The 7432-nt window shown below is 39.4% G+C and overlaps 1 pseudogene; it reads right to left on the reverse strand.

Moving 5' to 3' along the window:
* Positions 1-7048: 7048 nt before the first annotated feature.
* LOC101583841 overlaps positions 7049-7432 on the reverse strand; it is a 966-nt pseudogene continuing 582 nt past the window's right edge.

The raw sequence follows: 7432 nt of genomic DNA on the forward strand, positions 1-7432 counted from the left end.
ATGTAAAGCTTAGACGCATAAAGGAAATATTATTTGGAACAAAAGCTGTCACAGCATTGTTTTGGGTTATGGAAGGTTTGCCCTTGCATTTTTCTGCAAAAGAGTAGCTAATTGCTTAGAATTTCCAAGCTCTGAGTCTAAAACTCCACTGTCTCTGGGCTGTGCCTATGATTGGATGCAATAACTCCACACGGCACAGGGGCACATAACTGTTTTAATGGCAGGGCACATTAATTTGTAACCACTGCTGCACTGAACGAAGGAAAGGCAGCTGCTGCCCTCCTGGGAGAAGCCATTCAGGCAAGAAAATAAGTAAGGGGATTTTGATTATGTTCGGAACTCTTAGGCTTGTGCCCACGGATGCTCCATCTTTAAACTCTTGTCATCTCATGTTTACATAAAAATTCTAATGAAAGAAAAATGCCTCATAGTTTTCCTGACACACATTTTACATTTTAAAAGCATATCAGATTCCAGCAAGCACCCAGGCCAGGCATGTGAGTGGAACTTCCTCCATCTGACAGGTTCGTTGTGGAACCCTGCAGCAGAACTCCCCGCAGAGTGGCTAGAGGCAAGACCCACCCAGTTGATCCAGGAGCAGAACATCTTGCCAGAGTGGCACAGTGGGTTCACTTCCAAGGGCTGCAGCAGAAAAAAGTGGAGCACAGTAGCCAGATCAAAGCCACACCGACCTGGATGAGTTTCAACTTAGTAGGTGTGGACCTGGTGCTAAGGTAATGACTCTACCAAAGTTCTACACAAAAGGTCAAAAGACAGTGCTATACAAAATGACAAAGAGGAGGAGAAAAATGCATCATCAGGCCCTAAGCCCACCCAGAACAAATGCAGGAGAAAACAGCATAGAAGAAATTGGAAATCACACACCTGAAATCTCTGAAATAATAGCATCTGAAGTAAAGAAACAATTGCAGAAAGGCATAGAGGAAATCAGATCAGAAATAATTTCTGAAGTAAAAAAAGAAATGAGAACTATAATGAAAGAAGTACTAAGTGCTTCTAAAGAAGACACTGATAAAATAGAGGAGAATATAAAAAAGATGGAATCCTTGAATGAGCAATATAGGAAAGAAATAGAATGCATGAAGCAGATTCAAAGTGATACAGAGAGGGCCAGGCAAATAGCTCAGCCAATTCAAGTGCCTACTTAGGCAGATTCAGGAGCCAGGAGTTTGATTCCCAGCCTGCTGTGCCAGCCCCGACTCCAGGGTGCTGGGCCTGTTGGCACGTGCCTGTAATCCCAGCACTTGGGAGGCTGTAAACAAGAGGATCACTACAAGTACAATCTACGTAGTGAGACCCTATACACCCTGTACACCTTGTCCTAAATACAAAAAAAAGTGATATGCAGGAAATTAAAACTTCAATTACAAGCTGACAAACCATTTTTTTTTGTTCCCCCTTCGGAATCAGGGATTGAACTCAAGCCCTTGCACTTGTCAGGGAAGCACTTATTCCACTGAGCCATCTCCCTGGCCCAAAACCATTTGAATGAAAGTGAAAATAGACTTCCAGAGATTGAAGTCACCATTGCAGCTAGTGAAAAGGTAGGAAAAGATCTCTTAAAAACAACTAGGATGCAGAAAAAAATAGTTCAACATCTGCAAGACGATGTAAAGATGAACAATGTAAGACTAATAGGCATCAATGAGAAAGAAAGAGTCAATACAAATGATATAGCATCTCCTGCTATACCAGGACTCAATTCTACAAGGATATCATTATTATTAGGCACAGGTTGAATACTCCTCATCTGAAAATAGGAAATGCCCTAAAATCTGAACTCTTTGAGCTGTAGTATGATGCTGTAAATGGAAAATTCCATACTAAGTATTTTCTGCACAAAATCATGCAAAATGTTGTCTCAGTTTCCTTCAGATTTGTGTATCCAGTATGCTTAAGATATAAAGGAATTTTGTTTAAAATCAAGTTTTAGGGGATAGTGAGGTAGGTCAGCAGTCTAAGCACCTACCTGGCAAGTGCAAGGACCTCGGTTCGATCCCTGGTACCACATGCCACACTGGCCTCGGAACTGGGTGTGGTCACACACGTCTGTAATTCCAGCACTGGGGAGGATGAGACAGGAAGATCACTATGAGTCAGAACTTCAGAGGGAGAACCTGTATCAATTAAATAAATATTTAAGAAATAATAAATAAAATCAAGTTTTATCTTCAATATATCTCATACATACAAATATTCTAAAATCTGGAAAAAAATTAGAAACCTGCAACACTTTGGTCCTAAGCATTTTGGATATAGGATGCTCAATGCACCACATATTCATTTTTTTGGCAACAGTTTAATTACTTTTTGAAGTAATCATTGTATATTATTATTATTGTTGTTGTTGTTGTCGTTGTTGTTGTTTTGTTGAGGTTTGATAGTGAGTTCCTTAAGAAATGGAACAGAATTACCAGAAGTCTTGTTAATGAAAAGTGAAAAGTGTATCCATGGGCAAGGTGGGAAGTCTTAGATGGATACCACCTGCTATTGATCCTTCAAAACAGCATTATTATTTTTTTTTAATTTTTTTTTTATTTTAACATTTATTGTGTGTGTGTGTGCGTGTGTGTGTGTGTGGCCAGCTCAGCCCAACAGGGGACGGGCTGGCTGGCATGTGGTGCTGGAGGATTGAACCGTGGTCCCTGTGCTTTGCCAAGCTTGTTCCAAGTAGGTGCTTTAGACCACTGAGCCATTTCTCCAGGCCCAAAACAGCATTATTATTATTGTTGTTATTATTAATTTTTTGGTGGTACTGGGGATTGAACTCAGGATCTTGCACTTGCCAGGCAGGTGTTTGTGCCACTGAGCTATATCCCCAGCCCTAGGGTGGGAAGTCTTTATTTGGAATAATTTTGTATCTACCAAAAGACACAATTAACAGAAGGCCTAAAACACATATTCCATGTAGCAAAGCTATAATAATTTTAGTTGTGATAAATTTTAAAGGAAATAAACTATCACAAAAATTAAGAAAAAATTTAAAAGTAAAACATTTTCCTCAAGTTGTCCACAAAATGCCTGGGTTTTAGGAATACTTCCTCGGTATATTGTTTAAGTAGCAATTTCCATGCTGTCTTTTTTCAAAATTTCTTTTACTACTAAAAGCTATTGAGACCTGCAACAGTTACTTTTAAAATGTAGGTTAGAGCTATAAATATTCACCATATTAGGAATGGGACTTCCCAGGACCCACTGGATCCTCATTCCAGCCAGCACGCAGGCCTGACTTGTGAATGGGCCTGCCAGGGGTCCACCGGATCCTCACTCCCACCAGTGCCCAGGCCTGGCACGTGAGTAGGACCACCTGTCAGTCCGCTGGATCCTCATTCCAGCTTGTACCCAGGCCAGGCGTGTGTGTGGGATTTCCTCCATCAGACAAGACAGACCTGGGGGGGAACCCTGCAGCAGAACTCCCTGCAGAGAGGCTAGAGGCAAGACCCACCCAGCTGATCCAGGAGCAGAACATCTTGCCAGAGTGACACAAAGGGTTCACCTCCAAGGGCTGCAACAGGAAGAAGTGGAGCACAGTAGCCAGACCCAAGCCACACCCACCTCGACAAGTTTGAACTTTGTAGATCCGGACCTGGTGCTAAGGTAATAACTCTATCTAAGCTCTACACCAAAGGGCAGAAGACAGTGCTATACAAAATGACAAAGAGAAGGAGCAAAATGCATTCTCAGGCCCTGAGCCCACCCAGAACAAATGCAGGAGACAATAGCATAGAAGAAATTGGAAACCACAAACCTGAGATCTCTGAAATAATAACATCTGAAATAAAGAATCAACTGCAGAAAGGTATAGCGGAAATCAGATCAGAACTAATTTCTGAAGTAAAGAAATGATAACTATAATGAAAGAAGTACTAAGTGCTTCTTTATTTTTATATTTTAGGGAAGGGACTACAGGGTGTTCAGGGTCTCACTACTAAAATTTAAATTAATTTTAATTTTTGTATATTATTTTGAAATATTTAATCTAATTATGAATTAATATTTTATTAATGTTCTGAATATTGTTTAATTTTAATTTTTGTTTTATGATTTATACTGTTTCTTTGACTTAAAATCTACTTATAAGACATGGTATGATATTTTCTCCTAGTATGAGAAACTTTAAAAAGTGTATTTCCATTTTCCATTGACTTTATATTAGTTCTTCCTTGTCTTTTACACACACGCACACATGAAAAAATATGTATATAACCTGACATAAGATTGATACTGTTTTGTGGAAATCTTCTATGACCTTTTATTTTTATTTATTTGTTTGTTTATTTTTGCGGAATCGGGGATTGAACTCAGACCCTTGCTCTTGCCAGGGAAGCGCTTATTCTACTGAGCCATCTCCCGGCCCCATTTCTTTTCTTTCTTTTTTTTAAAAATGACCTTTTAAATGGGTTCATCTAATAGAATTATATTTTACATAGTCCTGCATATCTACAATTTTGAGAGCTCTTCATTCTTTATCCAGGACCATCCAGCAACTTCTCTTGCCTTCTGGATTATGATCTTTTTGTTTTTTGTTTTTTGTTTTTTTCCCCCCCGGAACCAGGGATTGAACTCAGGCCCTTGCTCTTGCCAGGGAAGCGCTTATTCTACTGAGCTATATCCCCAGCCCCTGGATTATGGTCTTTGTTATTATCTATATGCTATGTCTGGAGGTATTTGTATAACTGGAAATATTTTACTTTTAGGGGTTTTTTTTTGTTGTTGTTTTGTTTTGTTTTGTTTTTGCGGAACCGGGGATTTAACTCAGACCCTTGTGCTTGCCAGGGAAACGCTTATTCTACTGAGCCATCTCCCTGGCTTTTAGTTTTTAAAGGTATGTTTGCTAAGTATAAAATTCAATGAGGACAGATCTTTTTTTTTTTCAGTCCTTTGAATAAATAAGTCTAGTTTCTTACCCACTTACTTTTTTATTTTCTAATGTGGAATAAGATGCTATTTAATTTTGTTCTTCCATAGCTAATATTTTTTTTCTATATATGCTTTAATGACGTTTTTCTTTACAATGAGTTTTGGACAATTTCAGTTTTGCATATCTTCGTATGATTTAATTCATTTTTCTTGTGCAAAAGGCTTATTTTTCTTGGAAAATGAACTGCTATAATTTTAACTACATTCAAAAAATTTGAATCTTTAAATATTATTGCTTACCTCCTTCTTCTTCTTCTTCTCCTTTTTTTTTTTTCTTTTGTAGAACCAAGGATTGAACTTGCCAGGGAAGCGCTTATTCTACTGAGCCATCTCCCTTAATTATTTAAGTTTCTAAATAATTTTTTTACAATGTGCAATCTATTATTAGTCTCATGCTATATATTCATTTCAGAAATATTTTCTTATCTTATCTTTCACATTTCAATATTTGTCTACAATTTTTAATCTGCTATATAATTATTATTGATTCTCAATAAAGTAATGAGTACAAAAAAATGTATCAGAACTCTGTTGGTAAGCCACAGTGTGCAATTTTTCATTGCAACATCCTATTGTATGAGATAACAAGTATAAGAGGCCCAGTTCTGTGCTTGGCACACTGTAGGCCACCAAAAGTGCATCTTTTCTTCTCTCCTTTTTCACTTGTATCTTCTTTAGTGGTTTTTGTTGTTGTTGTTGTTTGTTTGTTTGTTTTTTAGGAGGGTTGGTACAAGGGATCAAACTCAGGATCTTGTGCTTGCCAGGCAAGCACTTATTCCACTGAACTGTCTCCCTAGCCCTTCACTTGTGTCTTCTTAGAAGTCACTTTGACAAAATCAGTATTGTAGAATCCGACAGAGCCAGAGCTCCACCGTTTTCTCTACCGCCGTATCTCGTGCTGGTGGGTGCAATGAATCCATGCTCAGGACACTTTGTCCTTCTCAACCTGCCATGATTAATTCAGCAAACAGAATGAGAGCTATGCACATGAATACCTGTAATAGTAATACTGTGTGCCAACGACTGGCGGAGAATACATGATATAATAATAATCACTATTGGTGGGGGGAACTACCTGCTCAGGCCCCCCTCCTGTCCCTCCCTTGGACAGGAGCTTTCTTTCCCTCAATAAATATATTCTGCTCATAACAAAAAAAAAAATCACTATTAGTATAGCTAGTTGTTATGGGGTATTTATTGCAATCCTAACACTACTAAAAGTTTTTATATACTATATATAATTACTTACTGAGTGGGATTGATGAAGCCAGCTTTAATCTAAAGCCACTCATTCAATAACAAAAGCTGGTAAGGCTGGGGGGAAAAGGACCCCCTTCTCCATTGTTGGTGGGAGTGTAGACTGGTACAACCACTGTGGAAATCAGTGTAGCAATTCTTCAGAAAACTAGGATTAGAGGCCCCATTCAACGCAGCTATTCCCCTCCTGGGTATTTTTCCAGAGGAATTGAAAACATCATATCACAATGGTATATGTGCACCCATGTTTACAGCAGCACTATTTGTCATAGCTAAATCTTGGAAGCAACCCAAATACCCATCAACTGAGGAATGGATAAAAATGATGTGCTGTTTTTATACAATGAAGTACTACTCAGCTATAAAGAAAGATAAACTTGAGGCTTTTATACGTAAATGAATGCAACCTCTTAAGTGAAATAAATCAGATCCACATGTGTAAACATCATATTGTCTCTCTAGTGTAAGAAGCTTAAAGAGTAAATAAAATCCAAAAGGCACAATAGATATTGTGAAAGGGAAGAAACTACTCAAAAGGAAATAACCACTGGGATGGGATAAAGGAGAAAAGAAAGAAGAGGAATATATATATATATATATACTGAGATAATTGTACTACTAATTTCTATTGGTTTTTTGAAAATAACAGTTAATGCCTATTTGTATGATCAGTTTTCCTTGCCTATATCTTTTGTGTGTGTGTGTGTGTGTGTGTGTGTGTGTGTGTGTGTGTGTGTTTATTTTAGAGTAAAATAACCAACTCTTGGAAACTTTTTTAGAAAAAATATTCTTAGAACTATAGAACTCCTCTGAAGCACCACGTTGTCAGTGGCGGGGGCAGACGTGCGGCTCAGAAGCGGGGCCTGCGCTTACGGCCGGTGTACTTCCTTGCCCTGCCGCCGCTGGCGCCCCTTTTTCTCTAACACCCACTCTCGGCTCTTCTTCATCATGCCCCGCCGCGCCAGCCCGTGCAGCGCCCTGTCCTTGGTGAACTTGGACTCTGTGGCCTCTTCTCCATTCTCATTTTCGCTCAGTCCCTTGGGCAGAGAGGCAGAAGGCCCAGAGAACAGACAGAGGTAGAACTTCTTTGCTTTGGCACTGTTAGGGTAATCCACCACCACACCGCCCGTGAAGCCAGCCCGGGTGGCCTGAGTCGCGATGAGCTCCAACTGCCCGAGTTCTCTGGGTGCAGGACAGCCCTGGCGCCACGGACAGGCACAGAATACAGAGAGGG

The sequence above is a fragment of the Octodon degus genome, unplaced genomic scaffold, assembly GCF_000260255.1.
Source record: "Octodon degus isolate 3935 unplaced genomic scaffold, OctDeg1.0 scaffold00015, whole genome shotgun sequence".
In the NCBI taxonomy this organism is placed as follows: Eukaryota; Metazoa; Chordata; class Mammalia; order Rodentia; family Octodontidae; genus Octodon; species Octodon degus.